This window comes from Galeopterus variegatus, unplaced genomic scaffold (genome assembly GCF_000696425.1).
Source record: "Galeopterus variegatus unplaced genomic scaffold, G_variegatus-3.0.2 Scaffold564, whole genome shotgun sequence".
In the NCBI taxonomy this organism is placed as follows: Eukaryota; Metazoa; Chordata; class Mammalia; order Dermoptera; family Cynocephalidae; genus Galeopterus; species Galeopterus variegatus.
The window spans coordinates 516939-541073 of record NW_007726675.1 but is presented as its reverse complement, the minus strand read 5'-3'; the positions used below and the strand labels follow the sequence as shown (position 1 = coordinate 541073).

Below are 24135 nucleotides of genomic sequence, written 5' to 3'. Positions count from 1 at the left end.
AATACAAGTGACAAATAAGAACATGGACAGATGTTCAACTTCATTAGTCGTTAGGAATATATAAATTAAAACCATAGTGAACCATCACTAAAACATCTATTAAAATGGCTAACATAAAAAATAATGATAATACCAAATGCTGGTGAGGATGCTGAGAAACTGGACCACTCATATGTTTCTGATGGGAATGTAACGTGGTAGAGCCATTCTGGAAAATAGTTTGGCAGTTCCTTCCAAACAAAAAATGGACTTACCATGTGACCACTAGCATTTATCCTAGAGAAATGAAAACTTATTTTCATGCAAAAACTTGTACACAAATATTTATAACAGTTTTGCAACAACCCCAAACAGGAAACCATGGGAATGTCTTTCAAAGTGTGCTATTGTGGTACATCTGTGCCATGGAGTACTACTTAGCAACCAAAAGGAAAGAGCTACTGATTCACACAACAACTTGGATGAATTTCAGGTCATTATGTTCATATATTCCTCACAGCAATCCAGTGGGGCTGTTACTTTTGTTTTCTCCGTTTTAGTATGAGGTCACTGAGGCTTAGGGGAGGCCAAGATCTCCTGTAGTTAAATGGGGGCTCATTCTGGAACCCAAGCCTGAGGCCTCCTGATGATCCCTCTGCTCTCCCAGATTCAGACTTTATCTCTGTCTTTTGTGCTTTTTTCCCTTTTCACCCAGGAAAGTATTATCCATCCTTCAATTCTGATCTCAACCATTTTTGCTTCCCACCTTTAGGTGGTGGTGGGACAGGGTGGGATAAGAATCTTGAGCTAGATGGCCAGCCGTGGCCAGAGCTGTGCACAGAAGGCTCCTGAAGGAGGCTGCTGCTGGGGCATCACATTGCAGAGGCTTGGGCCATTGCCACTCCCTTGATGCCCAGATGCAGGACCAGGACCTTCCAAGGGTGCTGCTGTGTTCTCTGCTCAGTCCCAGCATACTCCCACTCTCTCTAGCCTTGAGCCAGCCCCCATTTTCATTTTTAGTACTTTTGGTTGATTCCTTACTCTGCAGAGCCACTACTAAAAAGCCAGGGCCCAAGGCCTGGTAAACAGGGCACAGGCTGAATTTCAGTCCCTATCTTTTCTTCACCCAGGTGTCTTTGTGCAGTGAACAACAGCATATAGAAGCACTGTCCTGGGAAGGACCTAGAGCTTCAGGCTCCCATGCACCTTGCCACTTTATGTCCAGAGAAACCACAGCTAAAGATTCCATCCTAATGCCTGCGAATGTTACCTGCCTTCTCGCCTTTTCATCTGGAGTCTTGAGCATCCTCAATGCTACCTGCCAACCATTGCCAATTCCTGAGCTTAGCAGCTACTTTAAGCCTCCCTCAGATGCTGCATCATTACCTGCTACCTTCATGAAATTTCAAGAAAAACAAATAGCCCTTTGACCATGTGAGTCCTCAACATGGAATCTGTCTCATCTTCATTGTATCTGTAGATAGGTATTAACTCTTCTTGTGCTTTTAAGGTTGTTAAGCACTTATCTTTGAATGTGTCGGGGTTGCCAGAGCTGGCTGCAGGACTCTCCTGCCCCTCGCCTCTCCGCTGCTGTAGATTTCTTCTTTCTCCAGGAAGAAAATGGCATCTGTTGCAGTTGATCCATAAGCGAGTATGGTGACTATTGTGGCCAACCTACTCTTGCTGAGCTCCACATATCCTCCACATGTCCTCGGCTTATGTCAGTGCAAAGGATCAGTATCCCTCCTTGAAGTCTGTGTGTGAGATGGCAGAGAAGGGCATGAAGACCATCACCTCAGTGGCCATGTGCTCTGCTCATCATCCAGAAGCTGGAGCCACAAATTGCGATTGCCAATACCTATGCCTATAAGGGGCTAGACAGGATTAAGGAGAGACACCTATTCTAAATCTGCCAACAACCCAACTTGTTGCCAGTGCCAAACGAGCAGTGACTGGCAGTGTGAAGACTAAGTCTGTGGTCAATGACAGTATTAACACAGTCTTGAGAAGTTGGGTGATGCAGCTTATGAGCAAGAAGTAGAAAATGCACTCACCAAATCAGAACTGCTGGTAGACCAGTACTTCCCTCTCACTGAGGAAGAACTAGAAAAGGAAGCAAAAAAAGTCAAAGGATCTGATATGATTCAGAAGCTGGGTTATTGTATTAGACTGGCATCCCTGTCTACCAAGCTCGGCTCATGTGCCTACCAGCAGGCTCTCAGCAGGGTTCAAAAAGCTAAGCAAAAAAATCAAAGAGACCATTTCTCAGCTTCCCTCTACTTAGTTCACCTGACTGAATTTGTCAGAAAGAATGTGCATATTGCCAACCAGAAAATTCAGGATGCTCAGGATGAGCTCTAGCTCTCATGGATGGAGTGGAAGACAAGCACTGGCCATGACGATACTGATGAATTCCACTGTGCTGAGCACATTGAGTCACATGTTCATGCTATTGCCTGCAACCTGACTCCGCAGCTCCAGACCACATGTCACACCCTCCTGCCCAACATCCAAGGGTTAACACAGAACATCCAAGATCAGGCCGACCACTTGGGGGTGATGGCAGGTGACATCTACCCAGTGATCTGCATTGCTGCCTCTTTTAAGGAAGTGTCTGACAGCCTCCTCACTTCTAGCAAGGGGAAGCTGTGGAAAATGAAGGCATCGTTAGATGATGTGATGAATTATCTTAACAACATGCCCCTCGACTGGCTGGTAGTTCCCTTTTATCCTCCGCTGACTCAGTCTCAGAATGCTCAGACCAAGGTACAGAAATAGACAAGACCAGCCAGGAGGCCCAGCAATCTGAGCATAAAACTCACCAAACCTGTCCCTATCACCAGTGTAGGCTGCACCCAGCAAGAAGATTTCTTTTGCTATGTTGAAGTTAATCTGCTAGACAACTCTAAATTGGGGAAGCACTAGTGGAAAAAGGTCCTCAATTGTAGTCATGTCCAGCTAGATTAAGAGCTGTAAAGTTTCTGGCATTAGCAGATGAGTTCTGTTGGCTTGACTGGTGAGAAATGAGTGATAGGCTTACAATCGCGTAGCCAGAACTCATAAAAAGTTCAAGTGCACTTAGGGTCTCCTTCTGTGGCCATTGTGTTGCCACTGTTACTGTTTGTAATGAATAAAAACTCTTTCATGGGAGCTGTGGTGTAAACTTGTGTCTGCTCCAGTATGGTCTGCACAAGCCTCATCAATGGTTTGTCTCATGATGCATGCTTGCACAACTTGATTTTAGTTTTTTATTTTTTATGAAGGAATGCTACCTTTGAATTCAATAAAATTCACAACAGAATTTAGAAAAAAAAGATTATTAAGCCCATAAAATATATTAGGTTATGCTATCATGTGAATATTCTCCTAAATATTTTTAATGTTAATATTCCATATTTCTGAAAACCACAGGGTGCATATATCTCTGCATGCAATGTTACTGGAAGGACAAATAAGGCCATGAGAACACTGGAGTCTCTGAGAACTTGTACACTAAATTCTTGTGTTCCATGCTTATATTTTGCCTTTGTGGTATTATTTTCTTAGTCCTCCTGATGATCTTTAAATTATTCCCTGTGACCTGCCTTACATCTTACTCAAGCATCTTCTGGGGAAAAGGAGCCAGTCATCTGCTCTTAGATAGGTTCCACTATCTGCAGATGGCAGGGCTTGCCTGAGCCAGGAGACTCTGTAGAACTGAAAACGCCTCTGCATTTCCATATGTAGCATTTCCAGGTAATTTTTTAAAAGTACTATAAATGGAATATAAGCAATCCCAGAAAGGCAAGTTTTGGATTTTAAAAATCCTTAATTTCCTAGTAAATACATTTAAAAATCTATGCTAATGTTCTCACCTGTTTCTCATAATACCCTGATCACCTGTAAGAAAAGACTCTCTGTACATAGAGTATTGCAAAGAAGCAGGACAATTTGGGGATGTATCAGCCAGGGCTAGTACCAAAAACTTAGAGTTAGCTAATTTTGAGAGACTTTTAGAGTTTGGTACTGTAATTAAAATTTTTTTTCTATAATATACATTAGAATAAAGACGTTAAAAATGTTTTTTATCAACACTTTTGAAAATGATCTATTATCTTAAGGATTTTTGTGATACGAAAAATTTTAACATCCTCTCACATTGTGAATGAGCAAGAAAGAAACAAAAAGGTCATAAAAATTAAGAGGAAAGAATGAGAATGGCAATTCAGTAGAGATTGATCCAACACATATATTGAGAGACCAGACAAGGAAAGTCATGTAGGTTTTTCTTATACTTTACTTAAATTGAATTTGATGTAAATTATGCTTATTTTAATATATCCTTTATTTTCTTCTTAACTGATAAACCTCAGAATTAAAATGAAAATGTTTTTTGAAATTGCAAAGAATTCAAAAAGCTATTTGTAGCACTGTATTCTAACACTTTTACATTACACATCCATTTTTAAATATGTTCATAAACAAGTCTATTTTAAAATCATTGTTGAGCACGGTTTTACTAACCTCCTCAACTAAAAAAAGAAATTGAGAATGCAAAGTAGTTAAATTACTTGCAAGAAATCTGAACTGTTTAGTCTGCTTACAGCAGCCTTAGACCTTATGTATAAATCTACATGGGTTTTAACTGCTCTGCAACAACATCCTAGAATGCAAAAAATAATATTAATAAAATTTCATTTTCTTTTAAAAAAATCTACATGGGTTTTTAGGATACTGTTTACATTTTGGCAGAAGGCAGCAATTTTAAAAAAACCAATTTCTAAGTCTGTGCTGCTTTTTCTAATCGTTGCTAATACACACCTCCCCATGGCAGCCAATTAAGGCCTTATCCCATTGGGAAGATTTAGCTGCTCCCCCCTACCCCCCCCCCCCCATTATTGCATCATTGTCTTCTTGAAATGTCACTGCTCATGCCATCGTGCAAAGCAGGCGAGATTCTTAAATGTTTCCGATTTGGCTCCGGGTGTTTTGTCATTTTAACGGCGAGTGTGTGTATCACTTGGAACCTCACTCCTCTCCAGGCGCGTTTTGACTTGGGCTGTTACAGAAATGGAGCCCGACCTGCCTAGGGTTCATCTGCCGAATCGTGACTGCTGGTGTGAGATCCTCCCAGGGGTGCGCCCTGCGGGCTGCGGAGGCGGCTGCGGGGGGCGCACGGGGACTGCGCGCACCGGCCGCACCGAGACCGCACCCGAGACGGAAGGCGGTGTGCGTCCTCAGAAACCCTTGAAATCCGAGGAAATACTCTAACCCAGACGTGCTGAAGAACGGCTCCATCGTCCCCACTGGGGAAAGTAGATGTTATCTGAGGCAACATAGCAAGAACTGTGACACAGCGAAATCTGTCCTGTCATCCTGTTAGCGCGGCTCCAAAGACAGTAAGGTCATGTAGCAAGGACCATTCGGAGATGAAAGAGCCCAAGCAAGAGGAGGAAGGCGGTGCTGGGGAGGGAATCCACTTCCTAAGTATTCTTCCTGGGAAAGATGGCACCGTATTCCCCTCTGGTTTTTCTACCTCGTGCCTCCCTTTAACAGCTCTGACATATAGTTGGTTCGTCTATTCCAATGTTGCATCCATTACAGGCACTGCAAATATAAAATAAAATGAAAGTACGCCGGAAACAGTCGTTCTAAAGATAGCACCTGGATCCCAACGACCCTGTCACCTGGGGAAGCGAACTTTCAATGGAGAGCGAGTATAAAGGAAGGAGGCTGCCCCAGGTGAAGCATGCAGTACTCCAGCTCATGTCTTCATCGTCATGCTTGGTGTTTTCCCTGGATTTCCATAAGGGAAGAGACTAAAAATGCAAACCCCTCCATCAGACTTGTTCTTCCACCAGAAACACAGGTTTTGCATGCTCATTTATTAGTGATGTTATTTGAAACGTTCCAATGTTGTCATAGGAATCTCTGGTACCATAAATTCCATTCATTTTAAACATGTAAGTACTGGATAGGTCACATACAATGCCTGAGGAAACAGTAATGCGTAGCAATGCTGCAGAACAAAATTAAGTGGGCGGATATTGAGAAAAAGCAGGAGGCAAGAGGGACAAGCCGGGAAGAACGGGACTGACACCACCACTAACGTTTCTTCCTCTCCTGGGTTTTTCCTTGGATTTCCGGTCCCCACTAATACCTGTCTCAAACCTTGTCACCTTAATTCTCTCAAGACAGAATTTGGCTTTCTTAAAAGAATGGTCTCAGGAAACAAGGCGCAGACAGTTGAGTTTGTAAAGGGCACTTCTGAAAGCTGAGCTTCAGATGGGCTGGCTTGCCCGCTTGTATCAGCTGGGCTCTTGGAACCGCCTTACCTACACTAGATTTACCACCTAGGGCTTGAGCTCTGCCACTTAGGATCCAAGCTCTCATCTGGACCCAGAGTTTGGGTTTCAGACCCCCAGAGAAGACACCATTTTCCAGGGAGCTCGCCTGGATCACTTAGTTCTCTGTCTTCCCTCCTACTTCCTCAAGGGGCTTTCCACAAATTGCTTCTTCCCTCACTGAGGACATCTTCTCCAGGTTCCCTCTAGTGACCCACTTACACAGCCCAACCCCCCAACCCCCCCCCCCAATATAATGGGAAATGGCAACCAGCATCTCCTAACTACAGATGTGCAATGTCATATGAAAATAAAAACACTCAGCATAAAAATAGTAGCAATAGAGAATTGTCAGAGGAAACACAATTTTCAACCAGTCACTGCTGTGCTGTACTTAGGCAGCCTTAAACAGATAGTAAACGCCCTTTAGTATCCCTTTGTGTGTTGGATATTAGAGACCCTTTTAAAATGCATGTGGCGTACATGTTTGTAATTCCAATACACCCAACAAGCACAACTGGTTCAATGTAACAAAAATCCAGCTTTATTTTACTTTTCTGTTGTCTCTTTAAAAATTTACTCAGCAAGAAATGTTCATCAACATTGCCCTTGTTCAATCAGATGCAAAACTTGCTAGCCACTTCCACGTTAAAAACAAACAAACAAAAACTTACAGTCAACTAAAGTGACCAACATGGTCTCATTTTGTACCCTATCTTCTCTCCCTGAGCTGGGCTGCAGGGAGAACCTTTCTTGCCTGTCACTGTCTCCCCCACTGGCTTGCAGCTTTTTCTGATCTCTCTGGACTCAGCCAGAGAAAGATGATCAGGGCACAAAGTCCTTACCTGACAGAAACTATTGTAAAATGGCTTTGCCCTTTCTGCCCTTTCCAGGACTGGCAGCTGTCAAATGCCAACTCTTTCTTGCATAAGCACTCCAAAATAAGTGCCCCCAAAATTCATATGTTGCAACCCTATCCCATAATTGGAGGTGGGACCTCTGGGAGGTATTTAGGATTAGATGAGGTCATGAGGGTAGAGCCCTCATGAATGGAATCAGTGCTCTTATAAGAGTCATGGGACAGCTTGCTTCCATTCTCTGCTCTCTGCCACTTAAGGACACAATGAGAAGGTGGCAGTCTGCAACCTGGAAAAGAGAGCCCACCAGAACCCACTCATGCTGGCACCTGACTTCTAGCCTCCAGAACTGTGAGAAATAAATGTTGTTTAAGCCACTCAGTTTATGGTACTTTGTTATAGCAGCCCAGACTATGACAAGCACTTTCAAAGCAGCTAAGCAGAGGCCCTGCTAGGTCCCTCCTACCGCAACTCCTCAAGTGTGGGTAATGCATCCAATTTCCCAGACTGCTCCTGCTCTGTCCCTGGTTCCTGATGTCCCTCCCACCCCCACCCCTTCTCACAGACTCACTACTCAAGGGAAGGCCCATTGCCCTTCCAGTGGTCAGGTCTCCAGACTCCTGCCAATAGCAGACAAATGTATTCTCCTGCATTCTCTACACTGGCAAGCTGCTCTGGTTACTATTGCTGAGCTAAAAAAATACCCTAAAATTTAGTGGTATAAAACCACAATCATTTTATTTTGATCATGATTTTTAAGCAAGATACAAGCATCCCAATAAAAAAATGAACAAAAAATTAGAACAGATACTTCACCCAAAGAAAATAAAAAAGTAGCAAATGAGCACATATGAAATTCAACAATATTAATCATTAAGAAAATGCAAGTGAAACTACAATGAGACATTACTACATACCTATTAGAATATTTGCAATTAAAAAAAAATGACCATACCAAGCATTGGTGAAGATGGAACTCTCATACACGCTGGTGGGGATGGAAAATGGTCCAACCACTTTGGAAAAAGTGAAGTATTTTATTAAAAAGTTAAACATATGTTTACTTTCTTTCTTTTATTTATTTTTTTCTCAGCTATCGCAATCATTCCTTAAACTTTCAAAAGGAGAAAACAGAACTGAAGCCACCGGAGGTGGGAAAGGGGAAGGGGAAGGAGGTTAGGGAGAAATTGTTAAAGGGCCACAAAAAATGTTTACATTGCATAATGATAAAAAAAAATTTAAACAAACAAACAAAAAACATATATTTACCATATAACTCAGCAATTTTACTCCTAGGTATTTACGCAAGAGATATGAGAGCATACATTCATACTAAGACTTGTACGAATGTTCACAGCAGTTTTATTTGTAATAGCCTATAACTGGAACTAACCCAAATGTCCATCAACATATGAAATGATAAATAAATCATGGTAAATACACTGCGCAACAGTGAAAAGATATAAAGTATTAATACACATAACAATATAAATAAATCTCAAGATAATCAGGTGGAGTGAAAGAAGCTAGACGAAAAGGGATTTCATTTACATAAAACTCTAGAAAATGCAAACTCATAAGTAGTGACAAAAAACAGATCAGTGGTTTCCTGAGCATGGAGTATGGTGGGGAACAGCAGAAGCATGATTACAAAGAGAGGGATGGATATGTTTGTTACCTTCATTGTAGTAGTGGTTTCACAGGCATATTCATACATCAAAATGGATCAATTTCTACACTTTAGACATATGCAATTTATCGTGTGTCAATTATGCTTTTTATAGCTTTTTAAGAAAAAGATTATAGATCAGCCCCATGAGTTAGAAAACTAGTTTATTTTGTATTCTCCAGAACTGTTTCTATAAAATAGGGATTATATGTTCCTGGATGTTGATAAAGCCCACTCACAAAATTATCTGTCCCAGTGTGTAGGGTGAAAGTTGTGGGTAGACTTTTCTCTACAGATGCAATTTCTTAACAAATTATAGGGCCATTAAATTTTTTTCTTTCTTCCTGTGTCAATTTTGGTCAATTGACCATTGCAGATTTCATTTAAGCTTTCAAATTAATCGACACAAAGTTAATCCTACCGTATTAGTCAGGGTTCTCCAGAGAGACAGAATCAATAGGACATGTTATAATTATATGAGAGGGATTTATTAGGGGAATTAGCTCACGTGGCTATGAAGAAAAGTCCCATGATAGACCATCTATAAACTGGATGATGGTAGCGTGGTTCAGTCCAAGTCCAAAGGCCTCAAAACCAGGGAAACTGATGGTGTTCTTGGTGTAAGTTCTGGAACCAAAAGCTGAGAAGTCTCAAGCTCTTTTGTCCACGGACAGGAGAGAAGAGTGTATCCCAGCTCCAGTGGATCGAGAGAGAGCTTCACCTCTTTCCTCTGTCTTTTGTTCTCTCCAGACCCCAAGTGGATCGGATGGTTCCCACCCACACGGAGCATGGGTCTTTCACACCCAGGCCACTCAGACTCTCACACTAATCTCTGCTGGAAACACCCTCATGGACACACCTGAAAAGATTGCTTTACCAGGTTTCTCAGCATGCCTTCATCTAACCAAGTTGACACCTAGAATTAACCTTCACACCTAGTATCCTCTTATTCTTTTCTGACTCTTTTATATGAATAGTTATGCTCCCTTTTCTTTACTAATATTGTTTAAAAGTTTCCGGTTTTATCTTGATTTGTTTAGCCTAGTATTTTTCTATATTATTACTTTTGCTCAACAAGTTTTGTTGATCTTCTGTATTGTTTGTTTTCTATTCCCTTAATTTGCACTTTCATATTTTTACCTCTTTATTTCTATTCTTTTGGGTTTACATTTGTGTTCTTTGTCTAGCTTCTTGGGTTGAATGGCTGACTCATTAATATCTAATTTTTCTTTCTTTATAAATACCACTTTGAACTCTATAAATTTTGATATATAGTTTCATTGATGTTCAAAATGTTCATAATTCCCATTATAATTTTTTTCTCCACCATTGATTTATTTGGAAATGTGCTTTTACTTTCTATATGTGTATGATTTTCTCAGCTATCTCCTTACACGCACGTACACGCGCGCGCGCACACACACACACACACACAAAGACACAGTCACAATGTCACATCACAGTCAGTGAATGTGGTGTTCATGATGTGGATATTTTGGTGTTTGTCAGATCCTTCCTTGTTGTCTGGCATGTGCTTAATTTTCATACCTGTTCTACATAGGCTGAAGAAACTGTACAACTAATGACATAGTCTAGTACAGGAATTAAACTACAGCTCATGAGCCAAATACAATCAGCTACCTGTTTATATAAATAAAGTTTTATTGAAACACAGCCACGCCCTTTCATTTACATATTTCTTTGGCTACAGAGTTGAGTGGTGTGACGGAGACCATATGGTATGCAAAACCTAAAATACTGTCACTTAGAAAATTTTGCAATGCCTGGTCTAGCAGATAAGTGTTTGGTTCTGGAGTCTGATGAGTACAGGTCCTGGCTCTGCCACTCACTAGTTGAGTAATCCTGAGTTAATTATTCAACTTTTCTCCCCCTCAGTTTCCTTATTATGTTCTGAGTTAACATGAGTTAATCATGTAAAGCACTTAGAATGCCGTCCAGCATTAGGAAAACACTCAATAAATGTTAGCAGTTATTATTCGTTTGGCACAGAGTTCTAAGAATGTGCTTTAGTTCCAGCTTTTAATTTTGCTCTACAAATATTTTTTATCTTTACTAAATATTTGTCTAATTGATCTCTCCATTCTTGAAATAGACTTGTTAATGTGCCACTGTCTTTGCACATTTGGGCTTTATATAGGCTGAAGAAGGAGTTGATAGATTTTACAGTTTTAAGATTGTTATATCTTCCTGGTAAATTATTCCTTTATCATTAAGTAATGATCCTTTTTAATCTTTGAAGTTTTTTTTCCCCGTAGAGTCTACTTTATCTAAAATTTATACTTCTATACCATCTTTCTTTTGGTTACTATCAGAAAACATTGTATATCATATCACCATCAACATATCTTGCTTATTATGTTTTAGGTGTCTCTTTCAAAAACCATACAACATGATTATTTTTCTTATTCCAAGTGAAAATTTTCTCCTTTATTGGATGTGTTTAATCCATTTCCACTTATTGTAATTACAGATATATTTGGCTATTCCTGTCATCTGATTTAGTTTTCTGTTTACCCTATTTTCTACTACATTGATAATATTTTCTTCATATTTTTTTTCCTCTGTGTTTGTTTGGAAGTTGTATTCTGCTTTTGCTGAAATGGAAACAGAAGAGAGATAGACAAAGATTTTCACAAATAGGTAACACACTGTACGGATAAAAATTAAATCATGAAAACATGTACCCCATCCCCAGCTTCTCTCCTAGGGGCACCAACTGTTCCTAGGTCCTTGAGGTTCCTTCCAGGAACATTCTATGCATTCGATAGCAATTTTCATTCTTGTGTTAATTTTTCAATCTATCTCAGTTTCTTCCCTTTGTTATATTTTTCTTCCCTATTTCCTCCCTCCTTCCACCAAGGTTAGCAGGAGAAGGAAGGGAGGCAGAAGAGAAAAGTTATGAGAGAGACTTAAAACACAAAAAACCCCAAAACTTTAAAAGGATAAAAAGTAATCTAGACACTGGGAGAAAGTATTTGCAAACCACATATCCAACCAAGGACTAGTATCTTGAAGATATAAAGAACTCACAAAACTCAACAATAAAAAAAATTTTATTAGAAAATGGGCAAAAGACATGAACAGACATTTCACAAAAGAGGACAAACAGATGGCAAATATGCATATGAAAGGACACTCAATGTCATTAATCATTAGAGAAATGAAAATTAAAATCACAATGAGCTGTCACTACACACCTATCAGAATAAAAATTAGTGACAACACCAAATGCTGGCAAGGACTCCGAGAAACTGGGTCACTCATGTTGCTGGTGGGAATATGACACAGTACAGCCAGCCTGGAAACTGTCTGGCAGTTTCCTATAAGACTAAACATGCATAATATCATATGATCCATAATTTGTACCCTTGGACATTTATCCCAGAGAAATGAAGAGTTATATTTACACAAAAACCTGCACAGGAATTTCTATATTAGATTTATTAGTAATAGCCCAAATCTAGAAACAGCCCAGGAGTGAGTAAACTGTGGTGCATGCGATGTACTGTGGAATAACACTCAGTAATTTTTTTTTAATGGACAATTGATACAAGCAACAACTTGGTTGACTCTCCAGAGAATTATGCTAAATTAAAAGGCCAATCTCCAAAGATTACCTACTGGATGATTTCACTTATATAACATTCCTGAAATGACAAAATTATAGAAATGAAGACCAGTGGTTGCCAGGACGGTGGAGGGAGGAGGTTAGAGATGGGTGTGGCGCCAGGACCCATGGGAGATCCTTGTGGTGATGAACACACTACCCAACACGTGATAAAATTGCATAGAACTACATACCTGCATGTGCAAATACACACACACACATGCACACACACATATAAAACTGAGGAGATCTGAATAAGGTCAGTGGATTGTATCAATGTCAATATCCTGGCTGTAATGTTGTATCATAGCCTTGCCAAGATGCTACCATTAGGAAAAACTGGGTAAAAAGTCCATAGGATCTCTCAATATTATTATTATTATTATTTTTTGTCCTTTTTGAGACTGGCCGCACCACGCTCAGCCAGTGAGCGCTGTGAGCACATCGGTCATCCCTATATAGGATCAGAACCTGTGGTGGGAGTGCTGCTGCGCTCCCAGCGCCATGCTCTTCTGAGTGTGCCACGGGCTTGGCCCTCAATATTATTTTTTAAACCATATGTGCATCTATGAGAATCTCTGGATCTTGTTAAATTTTTAAAAATTGACAATAACAAATAGTAACTGGAAATTTAGAAGTTTAATAATAATACACCCATGTTCATAGCAGCATTATTCACAACAGCCAAAAGGTGGAAGCAACCTACATTCATCTGCAGATGAATGGATGAACAAAACATGGTATATCCCTACATTGGAATATGATCCAGCCTTTAAAAGAAGGAAATTCTGATACATGTTACAACATGGATGAACCTTGAGGACATTATGCTAAAGTTGAATAAGCCAGTCACAAAGGGACAAATACCGTTCGATTCCACCTATCTGAGGTACCTAGAGCAGTCAGATTCATGGACAGGAAGTGGAATGGTGGGTATCAGGGGCTGGGGCATGGGTGGGTAATGGGGAGTTAGTGTTTAATGGGCACAGAGTTTCAGTTTTTCAAGATGAAAAGTTTTCTGTGGGTGGATGGTCGTGATGGTTGCACAGCATTGTGAATGGACTTAATGCTGCTGCACTGTATACTTGAAAATGGTTAAGATGATAAATTATATGTTATGTGTATCCTACCACAATTAAACATTTTTTAAGTTATTAAAGAAAAAAACTAGCTTACGCAAAGCTAAAGTGGAAGTGATTCATATGCTCCCGCAGGCATGGGTCTGGGTTCGGGTGTGGCTAGCCCTGGGGATTCAGATGATGTCATCAGGACCTGTCCTCTCCATCTTCTGGGTCTGCCATCCTCTCTGTCACATTCATCTCAGGCCAGCTCTCTCCACATGAGAGCAAAGATGACCAGTGGCAACTCCAGGCTGTATTGTATACAATTAACAAAATCCAGAGAGAAGAGCAAAACTCTCTCAATCCCTGAAAAGAAATTGGCTTGGCCAGCAGAGGCCATGTGTTGCACTCAGCGTGAGGAAAGTGGGGCATGTGATGGACACACCCTGCCCAGAATTACCAGGAGGGGACTAGGGATTTATTTCCAGAAGGAAAGTCTTAAGCAGGTGTTCACCACAACAAGGACACAAAATGTGTGACATCAAAATTGTACTTTGACTTTAGTACTTTGACATCAGTGGCAAGAGATTTTTCACAGAATTAACAAATCCTGGAGCATATAGATGTAAAAACAGGAGAAATCATACACATTCATTGTATTAGTCCATTTGTGTTGCTATAACAATTCTGTTATACCTGAAACTGGGTAATTTATAAAGAACAGAGGTTTATTTGGCTCACAATTCTGGGACAGCTGCATCTGGCATGGGCCTCAGGCTGCTTCTAGTCATGGAGAAAAGTGGCAGGCAGCTGATGGGTATGAGCAGATCCACAGGCAGCCAGCGAGTACAAGCAGATCACCTGGCAAGAGGAAGCAAGAGAGAGAGAGAGAGAGGAGGTGCCAGGGTCTTTTAAACAACCAGCTCGTATGGGAACTAATAGAGCGAGAACTCACTCATTAATCCCCCACCTAGGGAGAGCATTAATCCATTCATGAGGGATCTGCCCCCATGACTCAATCAGTTTCCAGCACTGCCACATTGGGGATCAGATTTCCACATGAGTTTTGGAGGGGACAACACATCCAAACTCTGTCATTCTGCCCTGGCCCCCCAAAACTCATGTCCCTCTCACATATAAAATACAATTATTCTATCCCAACAGTCCCAAAAGCCTTAGCTTGTTTTAACACCAACTTAAAAGTGCAAAGTCCAAAGTCTCATCTGAGACCAAAGGCAAAAGTCCTTCCAGCTGTGAACCTGTAAAAATCAAAAACAAATTTATCTACTGCCAAGATACATTGGTTATACATTCCCGTTCCAAAAGGGAGGAATAGGCCAGAAGAAAGGAGAAACAGGCCCCAAACAAGTCCGAAACCCAGCAGGGCAGACATTAAATCTTAAAGCTCCAAAATAATCTTCTTTGACTCCAACTCCTGCATCCTGGGCACAATGTGGCATCTGGGCCCCCAAAGCCTTGGGCAGCCCAACCCCCACAGCCCTGCCAGGCGTAGCCTTGCCTGCAGCTTTTCCAGGCCTGTGTTGCACATTGCCAGTGGCCTTACAGATCTGGGGTCCTGGCAGCAGCCCTGCTGCCTTGGCTCTACTAGACATTTCCCTGGTGGGGGCTCTCTGCGGGGGTTCTGACCCCACATTCCTGCTCTGCATTGCTGTAGCAGATGCCTCTGCTGTGGCTCCGTCCCTGTGGCAGGTCTCTGCCTGGGCTCCCAGGCTGTTCCATACGTCCTCTGAAATCTGGGTGGAGGCTGCCACGCCTCCACTTCTCTCACATCCTGCCGGCCAGCAGACTTAACATGACGTGGACGTCACCGGGGTTTCAGGCTTAAACTCTCCAGAGCTGCTGCACGAACCATGCTTGGGGTGCTGCTTGAGGCAGGGCTGCTCCAACCAGAGCAGCTGGGATGCAGGGAGTAGGTTCCTGAGGGCAACTGCACCCCAGGTCTGTCCTCCGGGACATCTCAGTCCTTCTAGGCCTCAGGGCCTGTGATGGGTAGCTCACACTTCCAGACTTCTGAAATGCCTTCTGGGTCTTTTTCCCATTGTCCTGGTTATTAGCATCTGGCTGCTTCACCACCACGCTAATGTCTTTAGCAACCAGTTTATCTGCTTCACCCTTGCATTTTTCTCAGCTCTCTGCTTCTCTACCACATGGCCAGGCTGCAAATTTTCTAAATCTTTACACTCTGTTTCCCCTTTAAATTCTGGCTTTACATCATGCCTTTGCTGCCATAACTCAGAGTAGGCTGTTAAGAGTAACCATGCGGCTTCCTTAATTCTTTGCTGCCTAGAAATTTCTTCTGCCAGACATTCTGGCTTACAACTCTTAAGTCCCACCATCCACAAAGTACAAGGGCATGGACACAATGCAGTCAAGTTCCTTGCTATGGTGTAGCAAGGGTTATGTTTTGTCCAATTCCCAATAAGTTCCTCATTTCTATCTGAGAGCTCATTATCCGCATAGTCTTTGCTGTCCACATTTCTATCAGCATTCTGGTCACAACCATTTGCCCATTACCCAGTTCCAAAGCTGCATCCACCTTTTCAGGTATGTATACAGCAACACCCCACTCCTCAGTACCAATTTTCTGTTTCTGTAGAACCACTCTTGGTACCAAAGCTGCATCCACATTTGCAGGTATCTGTATAGCAACACCCCGCTTCTGGTACCAATTTTCTATATTAGTCCGTTTTGTGTTGCTATAACAGAATACCTGAAACTAGGTAATTTATAAAGAACAGAGGTTTATTTGGCTTATGATTCTGGGACAGCTGCATCTGGCACAGGCCTCAGGCTGCTTCTACTCATGGCAGAAAGTGGCAGGCAGCCAGCAGGTACAAGCTGATCATATGGTGAGAGGAAACAAGAGAGAGAGAGGGGGGAGGTGCCAGGGTCTTTTAAACAACCAGCTCGTATGGGAACTAATAGAGTGAGATCTCACTCATTAATCCCCCCACCTAGGGAGAGCATTAATCCATTCATGAGGGATCCACCCCCGTGACTCAATCAGTTGCCAACACTGACACATTGGGGATCAGATTTCCACATGAGTTTTGGAGGGGACAATGCATCCAAACTCCATTGTTCATAGAAACAATTCTCTAGTGATAACTAAATCACTACTACTAGCATTATGCAGTGTTAAGATTTTATATTATAAAGAAAATGAGAACTTATAATTGATGGAGATAAAGTGGCTTAGAATTAGGAACAAAAGTTTTCTGTGCTTTAATAGCATATATTTCTTCTGTATTTGGCAGGAAGTTCCATCTCTAATAACAGTCTTCTTTGGTTGTTCTAGAAGGCCTCCCTAGACAGTCTGCAGTGGTTGCTGGGCTGGAGGACACCAGCATGCACACTGTGACACCATTTTTTAACTTATTTCCAAGTGCAGCTTGAGGTACAGGTTGAGTATCCCTTATCCAAAATGCCTGAAACCAGAAGTGTTTCAGATTTTGGATTTTTTAAGATTTTGGAATATTCACATATACAAAATGAGGTATCATGGGGATGAGAGCAAAGTCTAAACAGGAAATTCACTTATGTGTATATACCTTATCACATAGCCTGAAGGTAACTTTATACAATATTTTAAATAATTTTTTACATGAAACAAAATTTGTGTATATGGAATCATCAGAAAGCACAGGTGTCACATCTCAGCCACCCATGTGGACAGTGTGTGGTTGTTTGGCGTCACCATCATCCCTGACTCTGAATTTATATGCTACCCACAAGCAATCTCTTTTTTATACTTATTCATACATAAGTACCTAACAGTAAAAAATATGACATACCATTAACACAGTGAAACAATCATCAGAATACTTGTATCAGCTTTTACACAACATCACCAACAAACAACAGCAGGCTTTCAGTCTTCACCTATGATGCTATGTTTTGTTTGAAAGGTTCCTGTATGCTGTATTTTAGTTTTTCAGGTGAGAAGAGACATCAGAAGCAGTTGGGGGACCAGGAAGTGGGTCCTCTAGTGAGGAGGCATTCTGCTGGATGGCTTTTTAAAATATTTCCTCCAGAGTCATCTGCCTCGTTAGCAATGCAGTTTGTTTTAGAAATCTCTTCAATTTTATAAATCGATGTAATTTCTTGTTCTGTTATACATGCACACTGCTCTAGTCCTTCAATAAGCACATTGCATGCATTTTGACTGTAACCAAGAACTCTGTCTACTGCCTGATATCCTGGATTTACACCAGCTAGAGCAAATTTGTTTGCAAAAGTCAACAGATGCTCCAGGGTCAGGATCTATGGCTTGGTAGACTCTGAAGGCAGCAATCCAGCTTTCCTCTCCCCATTCTGTACGCCAAACTCCCAAGTGCCAGCCAGGATTGCTCCCAATCTCCTGGAACCCCTCAGCCCTCATTCACTTTGTCCCTGCAGGTGAGGACCGTGACTGGTGTTCTTATGGCATGAGCATAAACTCAAGACCCAGATTTAATCACTGCCTTCTCCCACTATCCACCCAATGTGGTCATTTCTAGATATATCTCCCCTGGCACTCTACATACACATCCACTATGTACTTGTCACACTGGTCTGCAATGGCCTGTCCATGTGCCGGTCCTCCCTGGCTGTGCGTATGTGCACAGGGGCCAGGAGCATTCCAGATGAAAGGTAAGTTGTCAAGAAATGTATTTAATGGAATTGAGTCCATTCATTATATTAGAGTTCTCCAGAGAAACAGAATCAATAAGATGTGTGTGTGTGTGTGTGTGTGTGTGTGTGTATGGACACAGAGAGAGACAGAGACAGAAAGGGGACTTATTTTAAGGAATTGGCTCACGAGATTATGGGAGCTGGCAAATCCAAAATATGCAAGGTGGGCTGGCAGGCTGGAGACCCAGGAAAGAGGTGATGTTGCGGATTGAGTTCAAAGGTGGTCTGCTGGCAGAATTTCCTTTTCCCTGGGGGGGCCAGTCTTTTTCTCTTAAGTCCTTCAACTGATTGGATGCAACCCACCCACATGATGAAGAGTCATCTGCTTTACTCAAAGTCTACTGATTTAAATGTTAATTCAGCTAAAAAAATACCTTCACAGTAACATCTAGACTGGTGTTTGACCACATATCTGGTAACTATAGCCTAGCCAAGGTGACACATCAAATCTACCACATTCATTTTATACCTTCTGTCCAACACCTAGTAGACATTCAATAAGTGAGGAAAGAAGGGAGGAAGAGAGGGAAGAAGAAAAAAGAAATTAGTTGTTTCTGAAAATGTTTTGGTAAATCACAAAAATTATTAAAGGAAAAATGTAGTTTTCCTAATGCCTAGTTTGAAAGTCAATACCATTGTTTACATAAGCTCTGAGGTAATCACTGAAAAAAGATTTCTTTTTTAAAAAAGCATAGTCTGGGGCCGAGCCCGTGGTGCACTCGGGAGAGTGCGGCGCTGGGAGCGCAGCAGCGCTCCCGCCGTGGCTTTGGATCCTATATAGGGATGACCGGTGTGCTCACAGTGCTCACTGGCTGAGCGCGGTGCGGCCAGTCTCAAAAAGGACAAAAATAAATAAATAAATAAATAAATAAGCATAGTCTTACTGTTCTACCCACTTACATTATGAATACAATTCATATGAAGCAGGAGGATAGAGTTAAGCACACACAATGGCACAGAGAAGGACAGCAGCTGACGTCCCGATTCCCTGGGAGGCATTCCTGGCCTTTCTCTCGTTGGGCCCTTCTCCACTCTCTTAAGAGGCAAGACAGAGAATGCCCGAGGGGGAGCTGGAGGAAGCTCTGATCACCCTCATGCACCGACTTTTATTTTCCTCCTGTTCCGCCCAGTCAGAAAACTTTCTAAGAAATTGGGGCCGGCCCGGTGGCGCACTGGATAAGTGCGCCGCTTGGGAAGCGCGGCGGCGCTCCCGCCCGAGGGTTTGGATCCCACATGCAGACCAGTTCCCGCTCACTGGCTGAGCGAGGCACGGGAGCGACACCGAGGGTTGCGATTCCGTTGCCGGTCCCCGGTCCGGTACGGGGGCAACACTGAGGGTTGCAATCCGTTGCCGGACATGGAAAAAGACAAAAGACAAAAAAAAAAAAAAATTAAAACAAAGAACAATAAAATACTAAATATAATATTAAATACCAAATGGTAAAAAATGAAACACTAAAATGATCTCCACAGACCCATAGTCTTACTGTTCTACCCACTTAAAGGAAAAGATGATATTGTCACCGGAACCCCACGTGGGTAGGAAAAAATATGTGCAAAATAAGTAACATTCTTCTAGGAGAAAGCAATTTCCTTACTCTTAAAACATCAGTCTGAGGCTTTCCATAAGGGCTTTTAACTTCAATTATTTTATGCTGTTTTGGCTCACTGCTAATCATTAATAACACATACATATTCATGGACCTACATAATTTACCAAGATATATGACCACATAGTAGCTGGAGAAACCCTTTTATAATATAAGCACAAGCTTGAAGATTTAAAAACAAGAAGGAGCCCACAATGCCCCACCCAGCACATGAACTGGAACAAGTATGCAGATGGTCAGGCCTTGCAGAGGGGCTCTGAGCTCCGTCAGGGTGGCTTCCCCCCTGTCCCAGTGGTTAGATGTGTCAAGGCTTATGAGAGGGCAGCAGCTGCATGATCCTTTTCAATGTGCAGCCAGTATTAATGAAAACATTATCCATGACACCTGTTAAAGCGTGGCAAAGCAGACGCTATTCAGGTGGACTATCATGATGGGTGTAGGCACTACCACACGGGGGTTTTTCAATAGGGAGGGAGATTGGGCTCTGAATTGTGACTCCAAATACAATAGGAAAAAATGGGAATTTATAGCCAAGGAGCAGGGTGGCAGTCAGTGGATGGAAAATTACCAAGAGGAAACAATAGGAGTACAGGAGGGCTTCTGGCTACACCAACCTAACAGGATTCTTGCTGAAGACAGGCCGGGTTGACCAGACATCACCTGGGGGATGGTGGAGGAGGAGGAACCTGATCAGATATTGAGGGTGACCAGATATCAACGGTGATCAGGTATTGAGGGTAGGGCTTGTGGCTAATCCAACTTGAAAGGATTCTTGCTAAAACTGGGTGAAGCAAAGAAAGACAGGAAGTCCAACAGTCAAGGTTGAGTTGGGCAGAGGATTCAGAGGAGCCTAACTAGAGTTTGATCAGAGTCTTTGTCCCTGGGTAAAAGAGTCCAGGAAAGGGGCATTTCCGTTTCCTAGTTTGGATTTCCCAACTTTCCCGGTGCTGAGTAGACTGGACACTTCATTGACTTTCTTTCTCGACTGGCCTGGCCTGGCCTCACCTGGGCTGCTGGAGAGAATCAGGAACAACCATTAGGTTGTTTCCTGCTAGTTGACTGGATCTTACGGGAAGCAGCTTGATGGCAAATCCATGCCCTCTGACAGGATTCCTAGTCTCCACTGTAAATTTCAAACTGCGGCCCATTTTTTAAGCCAGTGTTTCCTCCTGTGGCCACATGGCTTATCTCTCTCCCAAGGGCTTCCCTGACCATGTGTCCAGCCCTCTGAGGGAGGACTGGGTTCTCTCTGGAAGTTACCTGCACCCTGGCACATCCCCCCATTTCCACATATAACTTAGTATCTATATTCTAACACACTTCCTCAGAATGCTGTTTAAAATATATCACTTCCTTGTGATGCAGTGAGAAAAAGCTCAAAAAACAGTTTAGTCTGGACAGATTCCATCAGAAAAAGAATTATGCTTTAATTTTCACCTTCCGTGACTACTTACCTCTCTTTTAAATGTTGCTTTAAATTTTCCTCATTTGGAAACTGCATTACACCATTCATGCCATTGAATTACAATCATTATTCTTCTCCTAGATTAGACCTACTCTAAATTATCTTCCTGTTTTCAGAATAAAAGAGAAAGAAAGATATCTGAAAACAATACAGTAATGAATCCCATAGCACACTTCATCAGTAGAAATCTTTTCTCCCAAGATAAAATTGTTGCAGGCAAGGGGTTGTGTTCCCAGTTGAATCCCCTCCTCTCTCTTCCCCCCAGGAAATACCCTGGGAGTCTGGGAGGGGGTAGGGGAGTAGCCAGGACTCCCTGGTTCTCTGGCCTTTGAGCTGGGAGCTCCCCACTGCCCAGGCCAAGTTCAGGGACCAGCCTGGCAGTGTACCTCCCTAGCAGACTGTTGCTTTGTGTTGCTTTGCCCCCCATGGATTTGTCACCCTACTTCCCCTGGGTGACAGAGATGAAAGGATTACTCAAAGCCCATCTCTACTGAGCAGTGAGAGGCCCCGAAGTGGTTAATCTCCTGTAACCCTCAAGAGAAAGGCATTCCTTCCTTAGGAAATTAACCCTGAATTGGGGTTCTCTTCCTGCATTTATTTTCCAGACCAGGAAGTTACAGGAAGAGAACAAAGGTGGGATTATAGTTTAACAATATAGGCTGGTAATTTTCAGTGAAACAAGCCAGATGACATTCCAGTAAGGCAATTAAGTGGTCCTATCAACAACAGTTTGATCTTAGCAAACATTCCTTCCTATAGCAATTTCTCAGTATCTTTACATAACAATCAGTAATTAGTCTGTCTTTGAGCCAGCAATCTGCTGTGCCATGATCCTTATCTTACAACAGAGACTTATAGCTTGAGGGAAATTTCCAGTCCTCCGCAAGGTCAATATTTGAAACTGCAAGGCTTTGGAAAACCAGGCCCTGTGAAGTACATATGCTTTTTAGTATACTCCACAGCAGATCCCAGCCTCAGAGGAGATACCCTCATTATTTCATATACCATGCTTTCTCCCAAATGCCTACATCTACTCAAGGCTAATACCAAAACCTACAGCTGCACATTCTCAGAAAGCTGAACTTTAGAACACTTGTTCACAGTGCACTTCCAACATTTCAGCTGTGACTCTAGTGGTGTTTCTTTCCTTCACACTTGAACACATGGTCAACTGGCTTATGCCTCAGGTTGACTAACTGGTCCCATTTGCCCAGGACTGTACCAGTTTTAAAACTAAAAATCCCATGTCCCAGGTACCCCCTCAATCCCAGGAAAACTGGGACAACTGGTTGCCCTGCTTAAGTCCAGTGGGCGTCTGACTGAAGCCAACAATTTGAGCCCTGCAGAAGGCACACACAGAACAGTACATACTGTTTGATGCCACTGGTACAAAATTTTAAAACAGGCAAGAGTAACTGATGTTAGAAGTTAGGAGAATGTTAATTCAAGGGAAGGGCTAACAACCGAAAAGTGGCCTGGAGGGTCTGTGCGGGGCTGGTGAAGCTCTAGTTCTTTACCTGGTGCTAGTGGCTTGGGCGGTCCAGTTTGTGCAGATTCTATGAGGGGCTTACACATGACACCTGGAAATGGAAAGGAAGAGTTCAGGAAGAAGTAAAGGCTAGGCATGTAAATTTGGGAATGGTCCGCATTTCTGTGGTATTTAAGCCATAAGACCAATGCATGTGTGTGGACAGAAAAGAGAACAAAATCCAAACCCTGAGCCTGGGGACACTCCAACAGCTAGTGTTTGAGTTAAGGAGAAGGAGCAGCCCTGAAGCAAGGAGAGAAATGAGGGGAGGGAATAACCACTGCGTCTGGTGGTGCTAGCTTAGGTGACAACTGAGGATGACCCTCGGCTTGGGAAATGTGGGCATTCTGTGTTGACCTAGATAAGGGTGGTTGTGGCAGGTTGCACAGGGTCCATGAGAGATTCACTACAAACTTTATGGTGTGAAGCTAAGAAGAGATATGGGGTGGCGTGGTGGCTAGAAAGGGAAGTGGAGTCAGGAAAGGAATTCAGTTGGAGAGGAGCTAAGAGGTATCTCCTCTTCTTTGGTTCTGCAAGTCTTTTACCTTGAGATCTCTTTTGAAGATAGTGATAATGGTAGATAGACAGATAGAAACAGAGAGAGACAAGTACATATAGAGAGATATTGAATGAATGCATTTATAGCCTAATTCTTTCCATCATTTCACTGATTTAAAAATATCTGTTGCATATCTAACATGGGCCAGCACCATCCTGACACCAGAAGTCAAAGGAGAAGTGAAGCAGGGCTCTGGTCTTCAGAGGCACTTAGCTTGCTGAGGGTTGTCCTTCACTAGACCTGTAAATATGTTTCACTTTCACTAGCATCATGGAGTTTAGTAATTACAGTGATATGTGTGTACCAAAATGGGGGCAGGGAGAGGGAGTACTTTTAAAGTTGGATTCAATAATAATCCACATTTCTAATAACTCTTCCCAGTTTACGTGTAGTAGAATTCTGATATAAAATAGAATTTTTTATTATAAGAATATAGATAAATCCCTAGATATATAGTAATTGGGTATACCAAATTGCCTTCCACAAAGTGTAACAATTTGGTACAGTTAAAGCCTGGCATTGCATGGTTAAGTGACATCAATCCTTGCCTAGGTCACTGAAACTACAAATATGAAGGGAGGGGCAATAATGATTTTAATAATTGGTGTCATTCCACATTTCTCCAACATCTTACTGAGTGTCAATTAAGTGCCTGGCTAGGTATAGGAATAAAATGCTGAGCAAAGACTAACACAGCCACTCCCTGAAAGCATATTAACAGTGGGACTGTACCTCATCTGGAGGGATGGAAAGGTTCCCTG

General features: G+C 42.2%; 1 pseudogene; it reads left to right on the top strand.

The window, feature by feature from the left end:
- The first annotated feature begins 1599 nt into the window (after positions 1-1599).
- Positions 1600-2864, top strand: LOC103588381 (annotated as a pseudogene).
- Positions 2865-24135: the final 21271 nt, after the last annotated feature.